This window comes from Prionailurus viverrinus, chromosome A2, assembly GCF_022837055.1.
Source record: "Prionailurus viverrinus isolate Anna chromosome A2, UM_Priviv_1.0, whole genome shotgun sequence".
Classification (NCBI taxonomy): domain Eukaryota; kingdom Metazoa; phylum Chordata; class Mammalia; order Carnivora; family Felidae; genus Prionailurus; species Prionailurus viverrinus.
This window is the reverse complement of record NC_062562.1, coordinates 80806676-80822083: the sequence shown is the minus strand read 5'-3', so window position 1 is coordinate 80822083 and position 15408 is coordinate 80806676.

Here is a 15408-nt window from a genome sequence, read left to right as displayed (position 1 = left end):
CAGCCCCACATCAAGCTCTGTGCTGACAGTGCAGAGCCTGCTTCAGATTTCTGTCTCTCTCTCTCTCTTTCTGCCCCTCCCCGGCTTTCTCTCTCTCTCTTTCTCTCAAAAAATAAATACATAAACAAAAAAAATTAAAAGCACATAGAAATAAAAGAGAAAATCAACTGCCATTCCACAACCTAGAAATAATGACTGACAATTTACATATCCACAGAGCCATTTTTCTCATGTACATGTCACACACACCCACACCCACACACACACTTGAACACAGTCAGAAAACCTCAAAAACAGCTGCTGCTTTTGGGTGGTTGGACTAGAGAAAATTTTTTTCTACTTCTTAATATCTTTCTCTGCTTTCTACTACTTTAAAATTTTTTTTAAATGTTTTTGTTTATTTTTGAGACAGAGAGAGAGACAGAGCATGAACGGGGGAGGGTCAGAGAGAGGGAGACAGAGAATCTGAAGCAGGCTCCAGGCTCTGAGCTGTCAGCACAGAGCCGACACAGGGCTCGAACTCACAGACTGTGAGATCATGACCTGAGCCAAGTCGGACACTTAACCGACTGAGCCACCCAGGCGCCCCTCCACTACTTTTTAAATGTCCATCCATGGTTGAAGTCACAGTAAAAGAAAGCCAGAAACAAACAAGGGTGGGGAGAGGTCAGGTGTGGGGTGGGGGTGGCCGTGGGCAGAGCTGTGCTGGCCTGGGGGCAGGGAAAGAACTGAGGGTGGGGATGGGGAAGGGGCTGTGGAGGAATGAAGTCCCAATAGTCATTCCTAATTCCCAGCTCCTGCTGTGGTTCTCTCAGAACTTTGACACTCAGGCACCGTCACAGTCCCTTTCACATACGTTTGTATTTTCCAGGACTTAGTTTAGGACTTTCTGATAAAAAGAACATTACCTAGAGCTTTTGCCGATGTCAAGAAGTGAGGAATAATTTATTCATATTTCCTTAACTTCTGTTATTTGGGTCATTATGAAAAATCCCACTCACAGGTAGGATGCAGTTGGCAGGAAAGATGTGATTAGTATCTGCACTCCCTCCATCAGGCTCATGGAGGAGGAAACGCACACATCTCTGCAGGGCTAGGACTCACTCCCCACAGGCCACTATTTCAATACAACTCTGTTAAATCACACCCCTTTGCCGAACCCAGGAAACTCCCCTCTTTCCCTAATGAAGCATTTATCACCCTTTCCACACTGAATCTATGGCCTGTTGCCTCTCCTGCAACTTCATATCTCAGTCCCATCCATCTCTTCCCTTTGTTTTACTTTAGGAGGAAGTCTTGTTATATATTGCTTGTATAATGCTTTAATCATGGATTATGGGTTGCTTTACAGCTCCCTGAATACCTTGGCAAGGTCTCCATATAAATAAAATTATTATTATTAAAATCAATTAATCAGAGGCACAATTCACTTTTCAGTGTCTGACATCCGGGAAGCCTACTGATGCAGAGAAGTCTTTTTGTTCGCCTCCAGTGTAACAACATTTTGGGGAATCAATAATATAAAACGTGGTACTGTAGAGGTCCTTAATTAGATTGTAATTTGTACGTACGTATGGATGCATTTCTTTTTGTTGACCTGTTAAGGATCAATGATCAATCAGCAGTGCAATAAGATAGGCTACTGAGTAATTGTGTTTAGGAGGTGCTGGTGAGGCATGTCCTAATTTGCAAGCTATTTCAATTCATACTCAACAAAAGAAAGCTCGTTGTATGATTTGAATCTCTCATCCACATCAATTTCTTTTGATAGGGTCTCTCTGGAGTAGCTAATCATTTGATTTTTCTTTTAGTAAACTTTGTATTGAAGCACACATGACAGACATACAGAAAAGTGCACAAATCATAAGTGTACAATAATTTTCTCAAAGGAAACACAAGACAGGTACCACCCAGATCAAGCTATAGAACATCATCATTCTTTAGAAGCCCCTTATACCACATTCTACTGTCCTCCAATTAATTTTGTCCATTTTGGAACTTTCTATACATGCAATAATACAGGGTGTATTCTGTGTCTGCCCAATGATCTGGCTTTTATGGGATTTTGGTTTTCCATTTATTATTTATTAAGTAACAGCCATGAGGCAGGAATCCTATTAAGGGCAAGGGCTTAAAGACCTACTAGAAACAATCCCTGCCCTTGACAGTCTTTCAGATTGTGGGGGGGAGGGGCACACACCTGAGCAGGTGGTGGCAGGTGCCTGTTAGCCGTTCCATGAAGGAAGGCAGTGGGGCTTCAAGTAAATAGGGTTCAGTCCCACCGGGATTCAGTAGATAGGTTAAAAAGACTCTCCAGGCATCTGTCTTCATACCTGTTATACATTCTCTAAGGTCTTGTAGAAAAGGTAGGAAGGCAGAATAGCGTTGTTTGGACAAATGCTGGAGGGGCTTCCTGGGTTTCTGCTGGCGTCCTTTCCATTCGGCTTATTCCATCCTCGCTTCTTTTTTAGTTTTTCTACCCCTACCTCCCTCTATTCTCCCTTTCTCTAAGCTCTCCCCTCTTCCTTGGTCACCCCCCTTCAGAATCTTCAGGCTCTTCCCCTCCATCGTCCCCCAGGGGACACCTGTTCTGGATCCTTCCCTCCTGACTGACCCTTGCTTCCAGGGTGAGAGGAGACAAAGGACTAAAGTCTGTGCTCTCCATCCCCATGTTCTGTCCACACACCGTCCTGTGTGGGCTTCCTTAAGCTTAGTGGGCTTGCAGCACTCCTGGTGGCTGTGACTGAGCAGGTGGAAAGGATCAATAAAGAGAAGGTTCGATGTGGGTGCAGGATAGACACAAGGGATGAGCAGAACCATTTCAATCAATTCTTTATGGTTTCCCACTCAAGCACTATGGTCAATCGAATTGAGTTTGGCTGACTTAATATTTATTGTGCTCCTTGTACCACCGCCAAGCACTATTCAATTTCGGGTATTGAGGTGGAGTGGATAGAGCTCTGTTTGGTTTTGGCTCCAGCAAATATATTCTTCTCTCCAAAAACCCAAAAGGTGGTTTGTGGTGATTGCTCGTCCACTGAGAGGATGTTGCCCCTGCATCTCCTGCCAGAGTGATGCTCCCTGTTCGGTGTCAATAGGAGACCATTTAAAACACCAGCAAGGGACCTGGACCTCCTGCTTCATCATTACGCCAAGAATTCCCAGCCTGTATTTTCTTTTTCATCTGATTCCAACAGGGTTGGGTTTTGTATTTTACCCACTGGCTGCTTAAATTGGAGACTTGGCTGAAAATGAACTGGCTGAAGTTCAATCCAGGCAAGATGAATGCCCTGGGTTGGAAAACTATAGAAATTGGAAGACATAGTCCTGGTCTGTCTTACATGGGGTTTTCCACAGGGGAAAGTTGCTGTTCCAGAGGACAGAATGTGACTGTCATTTGGCAAGTGTTAGGTTATGTTAAGAGGCAGAGTACTGAGATGGTGAACATCAAAGGACTTCGGGTGAAACCATCTGAGTTTAAATCCTGGCTGCATCAATGAGTTGGGTGACTGTAGGCAAGTTGCTTACACCAAAGCTTGTTCTCCAGTGTGTCACTTGGGATGGTAACGCAGGCCTTGTAGGCTGGAGACAAGCCTGGGACAGGCCTGGGACAGCTCCTCAGGGAAGTTATGTCTATATCTCTTCTGAAAGGGATTCTGTTTTTAATTTTTTACATTTTTTTATTTTTAAAAATCAAGTTATAATTGACTTACATTATATTAGTTTCAGGTGTACAACATAATGATTTGATACATGTGTATGTTGCAAAATGATCACCATACTTCTAGTTAACATGCATCACCACACAGTTACAGAACTTTTTTTCTTGTGAGGAGAACTTTTAAGATCTACTCTTAGTAACTTTCAAATATGCAATACAGTAGGATTAACTATAGTTGCTAGGCTATACATACCACCATCTGTTCTCTGTATCAATGAGATTTTGGATTTTTTAGATTCCACATGTAAGTGAGATCATATGGTATTTGTCTTTCTCTGTTGGACTTATTTCACTTAGCATAATGTCCTCAAGGTCCATCTGTGTTGTTGGAAATAGCAAAATTCCATTCTTTTTCATGGCCAAATAATACTCCATTGTGTGTATGTGCGTGTATTATATATAAATATATACATATATATCACATTTTCTTTATCCATTCCTCCATTAATAGCCACTTAAGTTGTTTCCATATCTTGGCTCTTGTAAATAATGCTACAATGAACACAGAGGTGAATATATCTTTTCGAGTTAGTGTTTTTGTTGTTTTCGGATAAATACCCAGAAGTGGGATTGTTAGATCCTATGGTAGCTTTAATTTTTGGAGGAACCTCCATACTGTTCTTCATAATGGCTTCATCAGTTTACATTCCCACCACCAGTACACAAGGGTTCTCTTTTCTCCACATCCTCGCCAACATTTTTAATCTCTTGTCTTTTTGAGAACAGCCATTCTAACAGGTGTGAGGTGATATTTAATTATGGTTTTAATTTGCATTTCCCTGATAATTAGTGATATTGAGACTCTTTTCATGTACCTGTTGGCCATCTGTATGTCTTCTTTGGAAAAATGTCTATTCAGGTCCTCTGCCTATTTTATTCAGACTGTTTTTTTGCTATTGAGTTGTATAAGTTCTATATATTTTTTGGATATTAATTCCTTATCAGATATATAATTTGCAAATATTTTCTCCCATTCAGTAGGTTGCCTTTTCATCTTGTTGATTGTTTCCTTTGCTGTCCAGAAGCTTTTTAGTTTGATGTAGTCCCACTTTTTTTACTTTTGCCTTTGGTGTCAAATCCAAAAAATCATCACCAAGACCAATGTCAGGGAACTTACCACCTATGTTTTCTTCTAGGATTTCTATGGTCTCACCGCTTACATTCAAGACTTATTTCATCTTGAGTTACTTTTTTGCATATGGTATAAGACAGTGGCCCGGTTTCATTCTTTTGTATGTGGCTGTCCAATTTTCCCAGCACCATTTATCGAGGAGACTGTACTTTCCTCATTGTATAGTATTGTTTTAAAACCCCAGGATGCTCTGGTGCTAAAAACAGAAGCTTGCTGATGTCAGGGCCCTCTCAATAAAAGGCAGATTTTTGAAGGGGTCAGATTTCAAGTCCAATTGGAGTTTACATTTCAGAAGGGGTATGGTTGAAACTGAAAAAAATGTAGCTTCTGGCTGCATGTCTGATGAACAGATCTTTTGGAAAGCCAAAGGCCTACTTGACCCATCACCTCTACAATAGACAGTATGTGTGTGAGAACCTTCTGTGCTCATTGAGCCATCACCAAGATCCAGACTCTAACTGACAGAGGGGTGCTTCTAAAAAAGAACATCCTTTTGTTTCTTCAAACTGAGAATTCCAATAAAAATCAGAAATCATAACTAATATGGCTCTAAAGTTATAATGGAAGGAAAAAAAAAACAAGTGAGATCAAAACAATTGATTTCTCTTTTCGCTTGGATGCCACTTCCTCACAGGTCAGGAAATCCTGTTAGCTCTACCACAAAAATATAACTAGAATCTACCTACCTCTCATCACATCTCCCACTACCACCATAGACCGAACCATCATCATCTCTCACTTAGACTAGCCTCCAAACTGGTCTTCCATCCTATTCTATTCCAAACACGGCAGCTTGAGTGATTGCCCCTGCACTCAAGGCCCTCTACGCCATGGCTTTCTATTTCACTCAGCACAAGCCAAAGTACTCCCAGTGGCCCTAAGAAGTCTGGGTTCCCATTACCTCTCTGACATCATCTCTTATCCCCTTCCCTTGACCTCTCTCCTCTACCATACTGGGCTTCTTCCTCTTCCCTGACCCATCCTCCCAGCTACCCTAACCCTGGCTTTTTGCACTAGCCCTTCCCTCAGCCTGGACCATTCTTCCTCCTAAAGCCACAGGACTAATCCCTCATGATATTCAAACTTCTATTCAAATGCCACCTTCTCATTGAGGCTTACCCTTACTACAGTATTTTAAATCATCATCATTACACACAGAGAGACACACACACCCCTACTCCGGTGCTCTGGTACACCCCACTTTTGCCTTTCTTTCATTGATTTACCGCTCTACATTTGGGTAATTCACTTGCTTCTTATGTTCATTGTTCACTCTTCATCTTCTTCCACTAGAATGTAAACTCCATTTTTTTTGCTATTTTATTCACTAGTGTATTCTAAGCATCTGGAACATTTAACAATACATATTTGTCAAATGAAATACTCACATAACAAAGGTAGTTAGACACCTTATCAAGAACCTGACCTCTCACGTGCTACCTCAAACTCACCAGGAAGCATTTAATACACAAACTGAGAACAACCTGTACATCTATGCTCTAACTTCAGTTCTGCTAAGAGTTGACTGTCTGGCGATGGATTTAGTTACATAGTTCAATTTGATTTTGACCAGTGCTTCTAAAATTATCTACAGTGAAGGTTTCTTTTTTTTTTTTTTAACTACAATCTGCAGTGGACCAATACTTTTAAACATTATAATAAAAATTAATTACTAGAAAAATAAAATTTTAAAATAGTTACATAAGGGAAGGGAAACAAAAACAATATAAAAACAGGGAGGAGGACAAAACAGAAGAGACTCATAAATACAGAGAGCAAACAGAGGGTTACTGGAGGGGTTGTGGGAGGGGGGATGGGCTAAATGGGTAAAGGGCATTAAGGAATCTACTCCTAAAATCATTGTTTCACTATATGCTAACTAATTTGGATGTAAATCTTAAAAAATAAAAAATAAAAGTTAAAAAAAACTTAAAAAAATAGTCACATAAGAATAATAATTGAGGGGCGCCTGGGTGGCTCAGTCAGTTGAGCATCCGACTTCAGCTCAGGTTATGATCTTGTGGCTTGTGTCAGGCTCTGAGCTGACAGCTCAGAGCCCAGAGCCTGCTTCGAATTCTGTGTCTCCCTCTCTGTCTGCCCCTCCCCCACTCATGCTCTGTATCCCTCTCAAAAATAAATAAACATTAAAATTTTTTTAAAAAAAGAATTGAGTAAATAATAAAATATACTATTATTGGGTTCAATGGAAATATAATTACTTTGTCAAACTGCTATACAAATTCTGAACACTTAATTCCTACACTTACATCATGGTGGATGTGCAATGACAGTTGGGAGAGACACGCTTTGAAGAGCGCCAGTCTAGACTCCACTTCAGGGTTCACTCCTCTCTCACCCTATAGGCTCTCAGTCTGCCCTTGTGCCTTTAGGTTAATGAGGGGTGGCCTATGTGTTCTGCTAACTTTGTCCACAATTTCTTTCTGGAAAAAGCTTCCAGAGGCTTTCTGTGGAATTCTTGCCAATTCTAGCCCAGTGAGTTGACCTTTGGAATGTGGGGATAAAGACTTATCTTTCCAAAGTCTTTTGTTCTTCTGCTGGGGAACAGCAAGACCACTGGTTTTTAATTTTATTTTATATTCCATTATACTTGCTATTACTAAAAACATATTTCTTAAAATGAAGCTTGCCTAATATAGTTTGTATGCCTGATATCTGGGAACATCTAAAATACATCTAAAGTTTTATCCATATGTATGGATGTAGTGGCCAACATATTTCTCTTATTTTGCAGCAATTAAGAGTCTATTGCCTGGATACGGTAATAATCAGGATGGTATCCATAAAAGGATGTGGCCATTTTTTTAAATGTTTATTCATTTTTGAGAAAGAGAGAGAGAAAGAGCAAACAGGGGAGGGGCAGAGAGAGGGAGACACAGAATCCCTAGCAGGTTCCAGGCTCTGAGCTGTCAACACAGAGCCCAAGGCAGGGCTTGAACTCATTCATGACCTGAGCTGAAGTCAGATGCCTAATGGATTGAGCCACCTAGGCATCCCTGATGTGACCATTTTTTAATCACCAACTATGTTTTGGGGGTCCAGGAAGTAGAAATATAATTTAGAAAAATAAAGACGGTATTACACTCATACTTCTCTAGGCATTTATAAAATATGACGCAAGCAACAGACTTCACATTCAGTGTGCTGCAATTTCTCCTCTTAATAATACCCTGATTGAGCTTTTGTAAAGTTATCAGGCATTGGTTTTCACTTTATGTACAGGATTTCTCCATGGAGATGTGTCCATAGCATGAAGGCATCCAATATAGAAAATGGCATGCAATGCCTTTATTCCTGCAGTTTAAAGAATGCTGTGACAACCAGCTGGCACAAGCTGTGGTGAAGAGGGAGCCTCTGTAGGGAACTGTGGGTTGTAAGCAGTAAGGAAACTGTCAAACTGCTCCTGGGGTTCAACATATCAAAACCTGAAGCTCTCTTTGCAGCATCACTGGAGATAAATCCCAAGGAGAGTAAGCAACTCCAAAAATTGGGTAGTTTAGTCTAACAAAGAAGAGAAGTTGATAATGATAAAAGTCCTAATTTTTAATGCATTTCAGATTTCTAGAAAATGGTTTTCCCACCTTTGAGAAAATAATCCTCATACCTATCCAAGCTAGATAAGTTCTTGGTGCCCTGAGTTCTTTGAGGAATTTAAGTTTCTTTCCTTCCTTCAGGGGTGATTCACGGAGCCTCAACATGGTGTCGGGTTCAGTGGTGAATGAGATGAAATCAGGAGACAGTGGAGACAGACAGTAAGCAAACCATGAGACACAGGATGGGTGGGTGAGGGTGAAGCGGGGTGTCACTACAGATGGGGGTGTCAGGGAAGGTTGCTCTGATGTCTGAGCTGACACCTAAGTGAAGGGAGTGATGGAGACCCATGGAAAGAATGTTGCAGGCCAGGTGGAGAGAGAGGGCAAAGATCTGAAACAAGAGCCTCTTTGCTGGCCTGGAGAGAGTATAAGAGGAGGGTGGTGGGAACAGAGGGAAGAGGGAGAGAGTGGGTAGAGGTGAGTGAGTGAGTGTTGGCAGGGGGCCCATCCCTGAGGATTCTCCATTCTATCAAACGAAAGTCCCTTGTACATACACATGTTTTTGTTTTGTTTTTGTTTTTGAGGGAGAGACAGAGAGACAGAGCACGAGCAGGGGAGGGGGCAGAGAGAGAGGGAGACACAAAATCCAAAGCAGGCCAAGGGGAGGAGTGGGCCACGCCCTTAAGAAATGGTACCGTGTGAGGCAGCGCCTGGGTGGTTCGGTCGGTTAAGCAGCTGACTTCGGCTCAGGTCATGATCTCGCGCTCCATGAGTTCGAGCCCCATGTCGGGCTCTGTGCTGACAGCTCAGAGCCTGGAGCCTGCTTCGGATTCTGTGTCTCCCTCTCTCTGACCCTCCCCCGTTCATGCTCTGTCTCAAGAATAAATAAATGTTAAAAAAATATTTTTTTTTAAAAATGGTACCGTGTGTGTGGTGGGGGGAACCAAAATGGCTAACAGCATGGAAGTTTTGTGTGTCTCGAGTCCATGAAATACAGCCAGGCCAACACTAAACCATCCCGCACACCTAGAAAACTGATTGGAGGATTAACACAACAATCTGCACAAACTGAACCACAGAATTCAGCAGGTACTCAGAGCAGAGAGGTAAACTTGGGGAGAGAGAAGCCAGGGGCAGGCAGGGAGCCGCTTTTGCAGGCAGAGAGAAGACGGAGACAGGGAGAGAATACGGGAAAAGCACCCCTCCCCAAAAGCAGCTGGAGAGAAAGTGGAAAATTGGAAATAGCCACAAGGACTAAACTAAAAAGGGAGAAAGGAGAAAGGAGAGGGTTTAAACTCCATTAAGACTGTAAACAAGGGGAATACAGAGTCTGAAACTCCACAGCTTGATACCTGGCAGTGCTCTGGCGGGAAGGGCAAATCCCCAGGAGCAGAGTGGGGTCTGGGAGGTCCTTGGGCCACAAAGGGAGAAGCGGTTCCACTGCTGGAAGGACATTTGGTAGAGAATGTTGAGGCCATTTGGTACCAGCAGACCCCAGAGAACTGCCACATTGGCTGGAGCTGGAACAAGGCTGTTAAGGGTGAAACCTGGTGCCAGATGTGTGTTGTGATTTTCCATAATCCCTGAAACGCTGCTGCTACACTATTTTGAAAACCTTTTCTGGTGCAGGCTGGCACCTGGCTGCAGTCTCGGGGCACAGTAGCAGCAGGGTCCAGCAAGCATTCCTGGGTGCAGCTGGCACCCAGCCATTGCTTGGTGAGACCCTCTGCAGAGGGGCACAACGGGTCAAAGCAACAGTCCCCCAGAAGTAAGGGGCCGGGGAAAAAAGCCACATGTGAGACAAAACTCAGGAGAAAGGTACTACTACCTGGTGCTTGGTCACGGACAGCGTAAAAGCAGGGAGTGACGAAAGATGAAGACAGGTGTGCGATTGCTGATTGGGGAGAACAGAGTTCCAATACTAGAGACTGGGTAGCTGGGTGACACCACTTTCACCACTCCCACACATGCGCATACACCTATGAGTGCCACAACAATCCACCCCAGTAGGCTACCACCGCCACCTAGTGGAGAACGGAGACCTTACACTAAGCCCCGCCCAAATGGGCCAACCTCGCTCTTCAAGAACAGAAGTCTCACCACCTGCTTAGTTTAAGGACTATAGTTTAAGCTTCATAGTTTGACTTCTAGGGGAAAACAAAGTAATTTCAGTTGTATTTCAATGTTAAAATCTATTCAATTTTCTTTCTTTTTTTTTCTCTTTTTCATTTCTTTCTTTTTCTTGAATACAGAAAGAGAAAAAACTCATTTTTATTTTCAATTTTTATTAAAAAATTTTTTCTTTAAATTTTTTACTACTTTTTTTACTTTTGTGTAAATTTTTTCAAATTCTATTTTACTGCCATCATTTTATTTTATTCTACTTCAGTGTATTCACTTTTTCAAATTTTCAAATGATTTCCTTTTTTTCTTTTTCTTTTTTCTCTTTTTCGTTTCTTTTTCTTGAAGGCAAAAAGAGAAAAAATTCATTTTTATTTTAAATTTTTATTAAAAATATTTTTATTTAAATTTTATACTATATTTTTTACTTTCGTGTAAATTTTTTCAAATTCTATTTTACTTCCATCATTTTAATTTAGTCTACTACAGTGTATTAACTTTTTCAAATTTTCAAATGATTTCCTTTTTTTTCTGTCTATTTTTTCTCTTTTTCATTTCTTTTCTTTTTCTTGAGTACAGGAAGAGAAAAAATTCATTTATATTTTTAATTTTTATTAAAAATATTTTTCTTCAATTATTTTCTAGTATACTCTTTACTTTGGTGTTAATTTTTTCAAATTCTGTTTTATTTCCATCATTTCACTTTAGTCTACTTCAGTGTATTCATTTTTTCACATTTTTAAACTATTCCCTTTTTTTCTTTTTCTTTTTTCTTTCCCCCTTTATTTCTCTAATCTATCAAGCAAATTTCAACACCCAGACCAAAACACACCTAGGATCTAACATCATTTATTCAATTTTGTCTGTGTGTTTTTAATTTTTTAATTTTAATACTTTTTTAATTTTAATTTTTCTACTTCAGTAATTTCTTTTCTCCCTTCAAAATGACAAAACAAAGGAATTCACCACAAAAGAAAGAGCAGGAAGAAACGACCAGCCAGGGATTTAACCAACACAGATACAAGCAAGATGTCTGAACCAGAATTTAGAATCATGATAGTAAGAATACTTGCTGGACTCGAAAATACATTAGAATCCCTTTCTGTGGAGATAAAAGAAGTAAAAACTAGTCAGGATGAAATAAAAAATGTTATAACTGAGCTGCAATCATGGATGGATGCCGCGGCAGCAAGGATGGATGAGGCAGAACAGAAAATCAGTGATATAAAGGACAAACTTATGGAGAATAATGAAGCAGCAAAAAAGAGGGAGATTAAGGCAAAAGAGCATGATTTAAGAATTAGAGAAATCAGTGACTCATTAAAAAGGAACAACATCAGACTCATAGGGGTCCCAGAAGAGGAAGAGAGAGAAATAGGGGTAGAAGGGTTATGTGAGCAAATCATAGCAGAAAACTTTCCTAACCTGGGGAAAGACACAGATATCAAAATCCAGGAAGCACAGTGGACCCCCATTCAATTCAATAAAAACCAACCAAGAAGGCATATCATAGTCAAATTCACAAAATACTCAGGCAAGGAAAGAAACATGAAAGCAGCAAGGGAAAGTAGTCCCTAACCTACAAGGGAAGTCAGATCAGATTTGCAGCGGACCTATCCACAGAAACTTGGCAGGCCAGAAAAGAGTGGCAGTATATATTCAATGTGCTGAATGAGAAAAATATGCAGCCAAGAATTCTTTATCCAGAAAGCTGTCATTCAAAATAGAAGGAGAGATAAAAAGTTTCCCAGACAAACAAAAATTAAAGGAGTTTGTGACCACTAAACCAGCCTTGCAAGAAATTTTAAGGGGGACTCTCTGAGGGGAGAAAAGACGAAAATATAAATTAATTAATTAATTAATTAATACCAAAAGCAACAAAGATTAGAAAGGACCACAGAACACCACCAGAAACTCCAAGTCTACAAGCATCATAATGGCAATAAATTCATATCTTTCATTACTCACTCTAAATGTCAATGGACTCAATGCTCCAATCAAAAGACAATGGATAACAGAATGGATAAGAAAACAAGATCCATCTATATGCTGATTACAAGAGACCCACTTTAGACGTAAAGACACCTACAGATTGAAAGTAAGGGGATGGAGAACCATCTATCATTCTAATTGTCAACAAAAGAATGTCGGAGTAGCCACACTTATATGAGACAATCTAGACTTTAAAATACTGTATCAAGAGATGAAGAAGGGCATTATATCATGATCAAGGGGTCTATCCACCAAGAAGACCTAAACATTTATGTGCCAAATGTGGAAGCACCCAAATATATAAATTAATTAATCACAAAGATAAAGAAACTCATTGATAGTAATACCATAATAGTAGGAGACTTCAACACCCCACTCACAGCAATGGACAGATCATCTAATCAAAAAATCAACAAGGAAACAATGGCTATGAATGACACACTGGACCAGATGGACTTAACAAATAGATATATTCAGAACATTTCATCCTAAAGCAGCAGAATATACATTCTTCTCCAGTACACATGGAACATTCTCCAGAATAGACCAAATACTGAGACAAAAATCATCTCTCAGCAAGTACAAAAAGATCAAGATCATACCATGCATATTTTCAGACCACAATGCTATGGAACTCAAAATCAACCACAAGAAAAAATTTAGAAAGGTAACAAATACTTGGAGACTGAAGAACATCCTACTAAAGAATGAATGGGCTAACCAAGAAGTTACAGAGGAAATTAAAAAGTATATGGAAGCCAATGAAAATGATAACACCACAACCCAAAACTTCTGGGACGCAGCAAAGGTGGTCATAAGGGGAAAGTATATAGCAATCCAGGCAATCCTTAAAAAGAAAGATCTCAGGTACACAACCTAACCTTATGCCTTAAAGAGCTGGAAAAAGAACAGCAAATAAAACCCAAAACCAGCAGAAGATTAGAGCAGAAATTAATGCTATCAAAATGAAAAAAAAAAAAAAAAACCAAAACAGTAGAACAGATCAATGAAACCAGAAGCTGGTTCTTTGAAAGAATTAACAAAATTGATAAACCACTAGCCTGTTTGATCAAAAAGAAAAAGGAAAGGACCCAAATAAATAAAATCAAGAATGAAAGAGGAGAGATCACAACCAACACCACAACCAACAATTTTATTTCAATTGTTTTATTGAAATAAAAACAGTAATAAGAGACTATTATGAGCAATTATATGCCAATAAAATGGGCAATCTGGAAGAAATGGACAAATTTCTAGAAACATATACACTACCAAAACTGAAACAGGAATAAATAGAAAATTTGAACAGACCCATAACCAGTAAGGAAATTGAACTAGTATCAAAAATCTCCCAAAAAACAAGAGTCCATGGCCAGATGGCTTCCCAGGGGAATTCTACCAAACATTTAAGGAAGAGTAAACACCTCTTCTCTTGAAGCTGTTCCAAAAAATGGAAATGGAAAGAAAACTTCCAAACTTTTTCTATGAAGCCAGCATTACCTTGATTCCAAAACCAGAGACCCCACTAAAAAGGAGAACTACAGACCAATTTCCCTGATGAACATGGATGCAAAAATCCTCAACAAGATATTAGCCAACCGGATCCAACAATACATTAAAAGAATAATTCACCACGACCAAGTGGGATTTATACCTGGGATTCAGGGTTGGTTCAATATCCACAAAACAATTAATGTGATTCATCACATGAAAAAAAGAAAGGACAAGAACCATATGATCCTCTCAATAGATGCAGAGAAAGCATTTGACAAAATACAGCATCCTTTCTTGATAAAAACCCTCAAGAAAGTAGGGATAGAAGGATCATACCTCGAGATCATAAAAGCCATATATGAACAACACAATGCCAATATCACCCTCAATGGGGAAACTGAGAGCTTTCCCCCTAAGATCAGGAACATGATCTTTCTTGCAACAATCAAAAGTTGAATAACTATGTTATTCAACATAGTATTGGAAGTCTTAGCCTCTGCTAAGGATCAGGAACATGATCTTTCTTGCAACAATCAAAAGTTGAATAACTATGTTATTCAACATAGTATTGGAAGTCTTAGCCTCTGCAATCAGACAACGCAAAGACAAAAGGCATCCAAATCAGCCAGGAGGAGGTCAAACTTTCACTCTTCATAGATGACATGATACTCTATATGGAAAACCCAAAAGATTCCACCAAAAACTGCTAGAACTGATTCATGAATTCAGCAAAGTTGCAGGATATAAAAAAATCAATGCACAGAAATCAGTTGCATTCCTATACACCAACAATGAAGCGACAGAAAGAGAAATCAAGGAATCGGTCCCACTGACAGTTGCACAAAAAAACATAAAATACCTAGGAATAAATCTAACCAAGGAGGTGAAAAATCTATACACTGAAAACTATAGAAAGCTTATGAAAGAAATTGAAGAAGACACAAAAAAATGGAAAAAGATTCCATGCTCCTGGATACGAAGAACAAATATTGTTAAAATGTCAATACTACCCAAAGAAATCTACATATTCAATGCAATCCCTATCAAAATAATACCAGCATTCTTCGCAGAGCTAGAACACATAATCCTAAAATTTGTATGGAACCAGAAAAGACCCCAAATAGCCAAAGCAATTTTGCAAAAGAAAACCAAAGCAGGAGGCATCACAATCCCGGACTTCAAGCTATACTACAAAGTTGTAATCATCAAGACAGTATGGTACTGGCACAAGAACAGACACTCAGATCAATGGAACAGAACAGAGAACCCAGAAATGGACCCACAAACGTATGGCCAACTAATCTTTGACAAGCAGGAAAGAATATCCAATGGAATGAAGGTAGTCTCTTCAGCAAGTGGTGCTGGGAAAACTGGACAGCGACATGCAGAAGAATGAA